This window comes from Amblyraja radiata, chromosome 18, assembly GCF_010909765.2.
Source record: "Amblyraja radiata isolate CabotCenter1 chromosome 18, sAmbRad1.1.pri, whole genome shotgun sequence".
Taxonomy (NCBI): domain Eukaryota; kingdom Metazoa; phylum Chordata; class Chondrichthyes; order Rajiformes; family Rajidae; genus Amblyraja; species Amblyraja radiata.
This window is the reverse complement of record NC_045973.1, coordinates 16,793,036-16,805,057: the sequence shown is the minus strand read 5'-3', so window position 1 is coordinate 16,805,057 and position 12,022 is coordinate 16,793,036. Positions and strand designations below refer to the sequence as shown.

Genomic DNA, 12,022 nt, shown 5'->3' with positions numbered 1-12,022 from the left:
CCACCTTTTAATAAAGGTGAAAGCCGGACAGTGCTATTTTGAAGGATCAGGCACATCATTCCAACAGTAATTGGCAGGGTGCCGTACAATTCTTTGCCAAACAAACCTCAAGTAAAAGAATGCCAGCCACTACACCTCCACATGGTTTTAGCAGGTTCACTTGAAGTGGCCAGAAGAAATTGAAAAAATTCTGGTAATAAAGGAACAGTGTAAGTGTGGCAGCTGAATAACTACTTCAGCTGAAGGTAGGGATACAGCTCTATCTTTCTCTTAAATTAGTCACTGAACAACGATGTATCTAGGTTTTCATGAACAGCTAATAATGGTCTATTAATTTAATACCAAAATCTAGCTTTTACCTCGCTGACGTCAATAAAGGTTGTGACAGCTGCTTCAAGCACCTTTCATTATTTATTTTCTAAGCAAGTTTTGATTTAGTTAGTTTCTTTTATTCCACAATCTCCTGTGCAATTTCCACTGAGGGTTGAACTTTCCTTTAGGCTATTACTGATGAGGCTCTTGTTGGAAACTATGTCAGAGTGACTTATGATGTTCTTCCTCGAGAATTCCTTCTTGACCTATGCAGAGTGTCAATCATCTACTCGGTATTCATGTGGTGGAGGCTCTGTGCAACAAATCATAAAGCAGCAACTTAGAGTTCCTCCATTTCCATGAGTTATGTGATAAATGGAAGATGACTGTTATGGAAGTAAAATGGAACACAATGCTTTGCAATGCCACATCATGTACTTGCTGGTCAGGCGTAGCACATTTAAAAAATGCAGAGTTGAGACGTCATCTTAGAACATTTCTGTGCCCCAAACTCTCAGCACAGACTGCAACATTGAGTGTGTGCTATTTTCATATTTCTTACAAAATCCATTATGTGGCCTTAATGAAGAATGTAGGTAGTTCAGTACCAATCCATTAGATTTAATTTGGATCCTTGAGGAATGGTTTTGGATTAACCGTGATCCATAGCTGGCAGAGCGTACTTTATCAAAAAAAACAAAGAGTTGGAAGAATTCAGCAAGCCAGGCAGCATCTTGGAAAGGGAATAGGCAGCTGATGTTTTGGGTGGGATTCTTTTTTTGCTCAAGGTACCAGCACCCACAATCTCTTGTCTCTCCAGAGGGTACTTTATCTTTCATAATATTATAGTTGTACAGATCTCATTTATTGTGTACTGTTTTACTGTAAAATGGTCATTAAACTGTCAATGTTACTTTATTGTCACAGGTACAGTGAAATTATTTTTGCACAGTTCAGTAAAAATCTCACTATACATAGGCACTATCATATTTTAGTACAAAAATGTAAGAATAGTGGATTACACTGAGGCTGTACATAAGAGTCGCCACATTTCCGACACCATTTTGTGTGATTCATGTCCAAAGTTGTTAACAATGTAGGGTCTTAAAATACTTTAATGAGAGTTGCTCTTCTGGAATAGATAACTAATGAAAATGGTTTAAAGATTCCTTAATGTACATATGTGAGTGGGGGAAGTTGATGAGAATATGGGGAGAATAAAAAATAAATGTGATTAATGTAGTTCAGTGTAAAAAGGTGGTTGATGGTCAGTGTGGACTTGGTAGGCTGAAGGACCTGTTTCCATGCTTTATCTCTCTGAATTTAAGTCAGTGTGCCCTCACTGGTCTCCACCAAGAGGTAGAAGTGACATGTGATCATTCAGCTCGCACTTGGCACACACAAACATCTGCTCAATTGAGTCAAAGTCTGCACAGCCATCACATAACATAATAGATGGAACAGGCAGGTTATTTCGGTGAAAGGACAAAAGAGGTGCAAAATGAAAGTGATGCCAGAAAGGTGCAGCAGTTTGATTGAAGTCTTTGAAAACACAATTTCCTCCCACATCCCAAAGACGTGTGGGTTGGAAGTTTAATTTGCTACTGAAAATTGCCCTAGTGTGTATATAAGTGATAGAATCTGTCGGGGTAGAGTGGGGGATGCTGTTGATGAAAATGTGGGGCAAATTATTTGAGACGTGTACGATTAGTGTGAAATGGGTTGTAGATGGTCAAGTGTAGAGGACATGTTTCCATGCTGTCTGACCATCACGCTCAATAGTATTTTCCATATATCATCTATGAGGGTAATGAATTATTTGTGATAATTCAAACTATTGCATACCCATTAGCCAAAGATCCAACGGAGCAATCAGACTTGCATGTAATTCTAATAATTGGAAGCCACAATTCTAACAAAGTTATTGAACATCAGGAGCTTTATGTTCTTGTAGTATTCTCTAATGTTTCCTCCTCCAATTATTTTTTCCTTTCCACTCAACCTGCCCTGAGCAGTTGAATTATATCAGATGCAAATTACCAAATTCATTAAAAAAAAAAAAAAAATTCCTGAACCTGTAAAACCCCTGTCTCACGGTGCGAGTCCACCCACGAGTGATCCCGAGTTTAAAACAAATCAGACTCGTGGTAATCACGTAGAATTAACGTAGCGGGAACGTCGGTACTCGTAACGCTAACGGCAGGTACTCGGGAAGCATGTTAACTCGTGAAAATCTTTCAACATGATGAAAGATTTCCACAAGTCAAATTTACTCTTGAAGTAAAAGTTTTAAACTTTTAAACTCGTTGTAAGAACGTACATGCCCCATAGATGCCCCGTGAGTTTACCGTAGTGACTCGTGAGTCTACCGTGGGAACTCAGCGGGACAGGCAGCATCTCTGGAGAGAAGGAATGGGTGACGGGATGTCGTTTCCAAAATTCTGCTGCGTCTTTGTGTTACTCCAGCACTGTGTGTTCACTTTTTGTCAACCAGCATCTGCCCTTTCTTGTGTATGACATTATTTGTATCCATGGCAGTTGATTGTTGCTCCCTTCAGTTTCCCAGGGGGTCGGGACGGGACTGGAGTTGTGAGGGAAAGGTGGGGGGAGCAGGGGGGGGGGGGGAGTGGTTGGGTTGGGGTGACTTAGTACGGGAGACAAGTGTAGGAGAGGTGTACTGACTGTGTGGGCGGACGTCACCAAAATACACTGCATCTTTAGAAAGGAAAAATACAAAACATGTCAATCCCACTGGATAGGCCTTAGTCATGGTCCTGTACAACACGGAAACAGGTCCTTCGGCCCAGCTTGGCCGTGCCGTCCAAGTTGGCGTCTTGGGATAGTCCTATTTGCCTGCATGTGGCCCATAGCCCTCTAAACCCTTCCCATCCATTTATCTGTCGTTAATAACCTCAAGAAAATATTAAGTCCAAGTGAGCCTGCTTCAGTTTCCTGGGTCCAACTCAGAGAGAAGTCTCCACCCTTTCCAGGGTTAATCGCTCAACTGTTTATAATGCTCTTTGGTTGGTATGCTTTTAAATCCTAAGATAAATCTGTTGACACTATTTGACTTAATTATTGCAAACAGTATATAAATACCATTGATGAAATATCAGATTTTACAATGGGCCAACAATGCACAAAATTTTTCAGAAAGTCAGAACAGTCATCTCCAATGGCACTTGATAATTAAGAACCAATGAAGAAATGTTGAATACATTCAAAATCAATAAATTCATTACCGTATCGAGGTTGCCTTTATCGTTATTGATCTAGAACACTATTGATGCAGTACAGAACTGCCACATTCATAGCTTGCTTGCAATTAGTCATAGAGATTGCTAGATACCAAAAATAGATAAGCATCCCTAATTACTATTGCCTGGTTAGATTATTTAACAGAAAAGCACTCAGACACAACCAGCCAATATAATTGTTGGAAACTTCCACTACAACATCTCAAAGTTACATAAGCATAAGTACCCATAGGAGTCCAAAACAGCATAATGGAAAAAATTATTGCATTAACAAAATAGATAATTATTTTTTCTTATCCATTTGGATCTTCATTTCAAACAAAACATTAGCAACCTCAGACTGTCCCTTGGGTCAGGTGCCATGCCAAATGCCATGGCATGTTTCTGCATTTGTTTTATCTGTTTCTCTCCTAATTATGTTCCATGAATCCACCAAACCAAGTAAATAACAGACAACTCTCACAAAAGAAACGTTTACTTGGATTAAGCAGCGGGAAGAATTATTAAGCTTTTACTTCTTGTAGGAGAGCACAGCATCACTCAAAGTAAAGCAATTCTTATCATGTTTATTTTGAATGCCAGGCAATTTTGAAACACATCCTCAATGGATGCAAATCCAAAAATATATATTTTTCCTTCTTAATTACATTACAGTACAATAATTATTTTACGTGTCTAAGACTTTGCTGAGCAATCTTGTCCTCCACAACCTTCCATGAACATTCTATATTTACAAAGAAAAACTATTATGGTGAGCCTACCTTGGCAAAGCTGTCAGATGCTGGGGTAATTTTTCCTGCAGTGCCGTGTTAAGACAGTGAGGTAATTCATTCTCTGCCCTCGCACGGAATCGTGGCTTCCTGTTGCTGTCTGGCCTTCAATACTGAAGATGTTCTGCAGTCCTGTTGAGATAAACACATCCAACTTTTTGAATTTAGTTCACTAAACTGCAGCACAACATCAAAATGAATCAAAGATCAAACTCTAATGCGAGAAGGTAGAACAGGTGCACAGTATCCGGGTGAGGTTGCTTATCACAAACAAGGCTGTCGACAAATGTCTGCAAAATGAACTGGGAAATGTTATTTGAAACTTTCTGCTGCAAAAAATAATTCTAAGTTTCCAGCCTCTCCACCCAACACTGTTGGAGCCCATGACTTGCTGCTTGGCTCTTCATCTTTAGTTTACATTCTGATTCCTGCCTCAGGCTTCTAGGCCAAAGAACATTTTCCCAACACTTCATGTGATAATCTTCACTGTTTTTCTTCCAGTTTGACACCCAATAATGCCATTCCCATAATTATATAACTCAATAACCCCCATACCTCTGACACGGTATCTCAGACCCCTAATAAAGAATCTATCAATCTCTGCCTTAAAAATATCCCTTGACGGCCTCCACAGCCTTCTGTGGCAAAGAATTTCACTGATTCACCACCCTCTGACTAAAGAAATTCCTCCCTCATCTCCTTCCTAAAGGAACGTCTTTTAATTCTGAGGCTATGACCTCTAGTCCTAGATTCTCCCACTAGTGGAAACATCCTCTCCACATCCACTCTATCCAAGCCTTTCACTATTCGGTAAGCTTCAATGAGGGTGCCCCTCATCCTTCTATTCCAGCGAGTCCAGGCCCAGTGCCAGGAGGGGCCATCTTGGGGAACGGCTGCTAACCAGCAGCCGTCCCTTTAATTCACTTTTTTTTTGAAGTTTTAGTAAGTCCTGTCCTTTGTCTGTTGGAGAATGGACTTTTTAATGTGGGGGGGAAGGGGGTAATTATACTTCTAGGTCCCTACCTGGTCGGTGAGGCAGCTTTTTCTCCGGGCTGCCCCGTCAACCCGTCCTCGTGGCCTACCAGCGGGCGTGGAGCGCCGTGTCCTGGCGGGGACCGCCCAGCACCTCGGCTTCGGTGGCGGCACAGCGCTGGAGCGCTATCGCGGAGCGGAGCGGGCGATGCCTTGCCTGGGTCGCCGCGCTGGAGCTCCGGTGAGCTGTGACCGCCGAGATCAACACCTCCGGGCTGCGGGTCTGCGGAGCGGAGCGGGCGGCGCCGACTTTAACATCGGGAGCCTGGGAGCTCCAAACCGGCGCGGCCTTGTCGGCTTCGGAAGCCGCGGTACCCAGTTAGGAAGCGGCCGTTCCAGGTGGCCCAGCCGATGAGAGGACTCTCCCGACGCCGGGGAACAGCACCGGCCAGAACGGCCAGGAACATCGGGCCTCCGTAGAGGCAATAGCGGTGGCCTCAATAGGCCTGACTTTGGGTGAACTGGGGATGGGGACTGGACATTGTGCCTTCCCCCACAGTGGTAACCATTGTGGGGGGATGATTTTTTTTTTTTTGTTTTTTTGTGTGTAAGTAAACACGTTAGTCTGTGTCCAAGATGGCTGTCGGAAGGGAGAGTGTACGCTGGCGCGGTTTGGCTGCCGCTGCTCTCTCTTCACATTGTGTTTTTGATTTTTTGTCTTTGGATCGAATTCTGTTTTTAATTTGTGTATTGGTGATGTCTTTATTATTTATTTTATTCCAATTATATGTTTTATTATTCTTGTTAATCTCTGTAAGGTGTCCTTGAGACTTTTGAAAGGCGCCCACAAATAAAATTAATTATTATTATTATTAGTGCCATCAAACGCTCATCATATGTTAACCCATTCATTCCTGGGCTCATTCTTGTAAACCTCTTCTGAGCCCTCTCCAGAACTAGCACATCCTTCCTCAGATATGGTGCCCAAAATTGCTCATAATACAATACAAAACCTTTATTTAAAAAAAAAGTGTATTTCACTGACCTATTGCAGCCAATCGAAAATATTGTTAACAGTTTATTGATTCAGGTTCTACTTCTAACTATGACAATGTTTTCCCCTTATGAGATTCTGACATTAATTCCAAATCTCTTTTCCTTCCTCTCTTACTCGTCCTTTGAGGCTGAAAGAAAGTTCTGGATCAATGGTAATCCCAGGGCAATTTCTGATTGACTATATTTTAGTCTGTAATCATCAATAGCAGGTCTGTCCTGTTGGTTGGATAGGAGGTTAGATCTTGGAGGTCGCTGGTAAGGTATGATTCACTGAGCAGAACTGTATTGGGTTGAATCTAAAATGATAAGAATGGTACAGCACAGGAAAGGGACCTTCTGCCCACAATTTTGTGCGCCGAACATGCTGCCAAGTTAAACTGTTCCCATCTGCCTGTATATGATTCATATCCCCCTATTCCTTGCACTTCCATTTACCCATCTTAAACACCACTATCGTATCTGCCTCCACCGCCATCCCTGACAATGCATTTCAGGCCCCCACCCGGACATCCCCATTAAACTTTGCCCCTCTCACCACTACCCGCTCTAATGTTGGATATTTCCACATTGTCACTCCATCATATTGTTATAAGAATCTGTGGGAGCAGAACATATCTATCAAATGCAGTATCTGCTCTCGCATTTCTTCCCATTGTGTTTGATTCCTTCAACTAGATCTAATTCCTACGGAGTTTAGAAGAATGGAAGGTTTATTTCCAAAACATATTAAATTCTTTCAGAGCTTGACAGTATAGTTGCAGGGATAATATTTTCCCTGGCTATGGTATCAAGAAATAGGGCTCCTCAGCTCAAAAGGAGTTAGACATTTAGAAATGAAAGGAAAATAACTTCCTCATCCAGAAGTTAATTAATTTCAGGAAAACTCTACCCAGTGGAAGTGTGGAGGCTCAGTCACAGTGTACGTAAATCAAAGATTAATAGGTTTTAGGATATTGAGGAAATCAAGGCATAGCTGGTTAATGAAAATTGCATTAATGTAAAAGATCATCCAATACCATATTGAAAGGCAGAACATGTACAAGGGGCTGAATGATTCTATATATGGTGTCATTGTGCTACTTAACTAGTGTCTGGGACATCTGTGTTTTAATACAGATGTTTGTGAGGAATATTTTGCAAGATCAACTGGACTGGATGAGACTTTGTCTGATCCCCTGGGGTTTGTCTGATTTTATTCTTACTCGGGTTCAATTCTACTGAAGGTGCTGCTGTGCCACTTTGGAGGGCAATTAAAAGTCAGGCATATTGTGTTAGTCTGAAATTACATACATGCCAGATTTCCTCCCATGAGGGACATTAGTGGACCAGGTGGTTGTCTGACAGTTTCAGCATTAACCTTATTGAGGCAAGAGATTTGAATGCGCCTCTGGATTGCCAATCCAGGTGTCTGGAACATTTGTCCAGCAACTTCACCATTATACCATCAGTCACCCTTTTGTAGTCTGCCCTTTTATGTGGAAAACATGACTGCCAGTTTGTGTCCTCTCGGCTCCACAAGAAGCAGAGTGAAAATGATCAGAAAATCAGTTTTAGAAATGTTGACAGAGGGATAACAATTGGTAACATCCTGAAGGTTACTTCCCTGTGTTGCTCAGATTAGTGCCCATCTAAGAGAACACACTCAAACTCATATTAGCATCCACTCCAAATGCTGGTTCATATTAAAATCTATTTGAACTTTAAATTTACCAGAATAATTTCAAACAGTGACATTTCAAAAATAAATTATACAAACTACAATTTAACTGCCTGGGACAAAGTTAATGGGTGATTTTTATTTTTTAAAGATAGGCTAGATAGTGAGAAACTGCTAGTCAGACAGTTTATGAAGAAGGATGACCTGAAAATCTGGGAACATATAGATCTTCTACGTTTATGATGTTACTCCGAATCTTTCACAAGCGTGGTAGGAAACAGGAAACTCCACGTAGAGTGTGATATAGTTTTGGAATTCTTTTGCAAAGATGAATGGATGCTAGGCCAATTTTTAATTTCAAATCTGAGACATAGTTTTTGGTAACAGAAGGTTTTAAACAATTTGGGGCAAAGACATATATAGCTTCTACCTCAGGAAATGTCGGAAAGGCCTTCTCTTGGTCTTGTGTTCCAGATTTCAACTGATCTACCATTGGTGGTAATGCCTTCAGTTACCAAGGCCCTGATCTCTGGAATTACATTCTTACACCCATTTTCCCCTCTTTCCCTGAGCAAGATGTACCATACAACATATCCCTTTGCCTAAACTTTTCTGTTAATATCGTATTCCATGGCCTGATTCCAAACCTTGTTTGTGAATGTAATCATGAAATTGCTCGATACAACAATGTCAGAAGCAGAATAGAAATATAGTTGTTGCTCTTATGGTAAGTAATGGGAGCAGGATGCAATTTACACCAGGTTAGTGAAAGTGGAACAGTAGAAGCATAATCAACCATAGACCATTGTTACCCACAATCAATTCTTTCTGAAGTTCTGCCAATTTATTTGTTTCCATAACCACAGTTGGAGCTGCGGATAGCAGACATCTGTGAACGAGCAAATCCTCTGTTGCTTCATTGGCATGCTGCTGGGCTTATGAAATCATCATTGGCTGTTCCCCATTGATAATGATGTCAGAGCAAAATATAGTCTTTACAGCGGCATGTGATCAAAGGGCATGGGGTTATTTTGGTTATTCATATCATTTTTAGTTTAAAAACCTCCAATCTTGGATAAGTTTTTACCTCCATATTTTTTTATTTATGGGATGTGGGGTTCACAGACAAGGTCAGCATTTTCTTCCCATCCATAAATGCCTTTCGGAAGAGCATATGAGCTAATTTTATGAGATGCTGCAGACATTACAATTTGGGGGAGGGAGTTGATCTTATGAGGAGTGATCTTATAGAGGTGTATAAAATCTTGAGATGAATAGATTGGGTAAATGCACAGATTCACTTGCCCAGAGTAGGTGAATCGAGGACCAGAGGACATAGGTTTAAGGTGAAGGGGAAAAGATTTAAGGGTATCTGAGGGGTACCTTTTTCACACAAAGGGTGGTGGATGTATTGAACAAGCTGCCAGAGGAGGTAGTTGAGGCAGGGACTATCCCAACATTTAAGCAGTCAGACAGGTACATGGATAGGCCAGGTTCGGAGGGATATGGACCAAATGCTGGCAGGTGGGACCAGTGTAGCTGGTACATATTGGCTAGTGTGGGCAAGTTGAGCTGTAGGGCCTATTTCCACACTATATCACTATGACTATATTTAGATGCAGAGATGATGAGGGAATACTCATGTATTTCCAAAGTAGGATAGCGAGAGGCTTGGAGAGGACTCTGCTGGTGGTGATGCTCCAGGAATGTGTCGACTGTCCACATTAGCACCCTGGCAAAGTTGATGTTTCTACAATGTTGTGCTTGAGGCAATTCCACGATGTTCCGTAAAACTGGAAGAGAATGGCGGATTGACAAAAATAAGAATTCTTCTGCATTTTCTTGCTATTTGGGAAAGATGTGAGATCACTCTTCTTTCCTTTCCTGATGTTAATAATTTGAGAATAAAAAAATGCAGCCACAAGCCTAAGTTTCCACATTGGTGTTCCAACCTGAATATACATTTGTTATAATCTATATATAATTAAAATTCTCATCTTGACACTTCCTGTCTGTGTTGTATATTGATTTTAGAAAAAACGCTGCCATATATCGCTATGATTTTTGGCCATCTTACTGACAGTCCTCCACCGCTGAGCAGGCCCAGAGGATTTTTCCCATCGATGAAAGAAAAAAAAGTTATGAGTTTAAAAAAAACAACTTGCGATCCTCTCGCCTGTCAATCACTGCGATGAAGGTAACGCCCTTTCCGGGGGTGGGGGGCCAGACTATAAAACCCCGGATGCCTGGACGCGACACAGTCACTCTGCAAGATCACGAGGGAGAGGCCACGACTCTCATTCTAAGCTGCGAATCAACTGAACTGTGAGTCTGCAATGTACTTGCAATATATGATTTGTTAGCCCTGAATGACAATGCCATGAGTTGTTTGGCCTGCTGCCCTGCCTCTGCTTGAAACTGCAATACATTATTAGTTCCGACTGTGTTTGGTGGGAATAAATGCTTTATTATATCCGACTGTGTTTGGAAGGAATAAATGCTTTATTACACCCCCCCCCCCCCATGGCCAGCAATATTGGAATTGGTGGAGGTGGAATATTGTGTTGGGGGACCAGCCCTCCCATGTGAAGCTGGGACCCAACGGGTCCCACGGTCTAGTAGCCACAAAATCATACAGCCACATGATATCATACAAAAATGGAAGATAAATAAATTATTAAGACTCACTACAAAGTGCAGCTTTTAAAGAGAGAACACTGCAGTTGAGCGTTAAAACCAGCATTACAGCTCTGGTTTAATGATATAAGGCCAGAGAAGATGGAACAAATATCCATAGAATGTAGCCATATTTAATAATGAACCTGTTTGCAGATTAGTTAAACAGAGACTATGATGGTGTGTCTATAAAAACATTAACACTTGAATTCCATTTCTGGAATTAGAATATATATTTTTTAGAATATTCTATCACAGAACAATAGTATTAAAAGTACTCTGAAAGGGAGTGCAATTTAAACTTAGTATGCAAACGACACAAAGCTGGGTGGCAGTGTGAACTGTGAGGAGAATACTATGAGAATGCAGGGTGACTTGGACAGGTTGGGTGAGTGGGCAGATGCATGGCAGATGCAGTTTATTGTGGATAAATGTGAGGTTATCCACTTTGGTAGCAAAAACAGGAAGGCAAATTACTATCTAAATGGTGTTGTTGGGAAAAGGGGAAGTACAACAGGGTCTGGGGATCCTTGTTCATCAGTCAATGAAAGTAAGCATGCAGGTACAGCAGGCAGTGAAGAAAGCGAATGGCATAGAAAAGATAGGTGCAGGAGGAGGCCAGTCGGCCCTTCGAGCCAGCACCGCCATTCATTGTGATCATGGCTTTTTGTTGGCCTTTATAACGAGAGGAGTTGAGTATTGGACCAAAGAGGTCCTTCTGCATTTGTATAAGGCCCTAGTGAGATCACACCTGGAGTATTGTGTGCAGTTTTGGTCCCTTAATTTGAGGAAGGACATTCTTGTTATTGAGGGAGTGCAGTGTAGGTTTACAAGGTTAATTCCAGGGATGGCGGGGTTGTCATATGCTGAGAGAATGGAGCGTTTGGGATTGTATACCCTGGAGTTCAGAAGAATGAGAGGGGATCTTATTGAAACATGTTCCCGATGTTGAGGGAGTCCAGAACCAGGTGCCACAGTTTAAGAATAAGGGGTAAGCCATTTAGAACGGAGACGAGGAAACATTGTTTCCTCACAGAGTGTTGCGAGTCATTGTGGAATTCTCTGCCTCAGAGGGAGGTGGAGGCCGGTTCTCTGGATACTTTCAAGAGAGATAGATAGGGCTCTTAAAGATAGTGGAGTCAGGGGATATGGGGAGAAGGCAGGAACAGGGTACTATTTGGGGATGATTAGCCATGATCACATTGAATGGTTATGCTGGCTCGAAGGGCCGAATGGCCTACTCCTGCACCTAATGTCTATTGTCAAATGAAAAGCATCTGTTAAATATTCTACTTTGGATCAAGAATATTTTAATTATATGG

At 41.6% G+C, this 12,022-nt stretch overlaps 1 protein-coding gene across 1 annotated transcript in view; it reads right to left on the bottom strand.

Annotated features, from left to right (window-relative positions):
• The window catches only part of bsn (bassoon presynaptic cytomatrix protein), a 322,179-nt gene that overhangs the window by 36,832 nt on the left and 273,325 nt on the right, over positions 1–12,022 (bottom strand). The window contains exon 13 of the mRNA XM_033036746.1: positions 4,331–4,471. The gene's annotated coding sequence lies outside the window, so the exon portion shown is untranslated. The remainder of the gene's footprint in view (positions 1–4,330; positions 4,472–12,022) is intronic.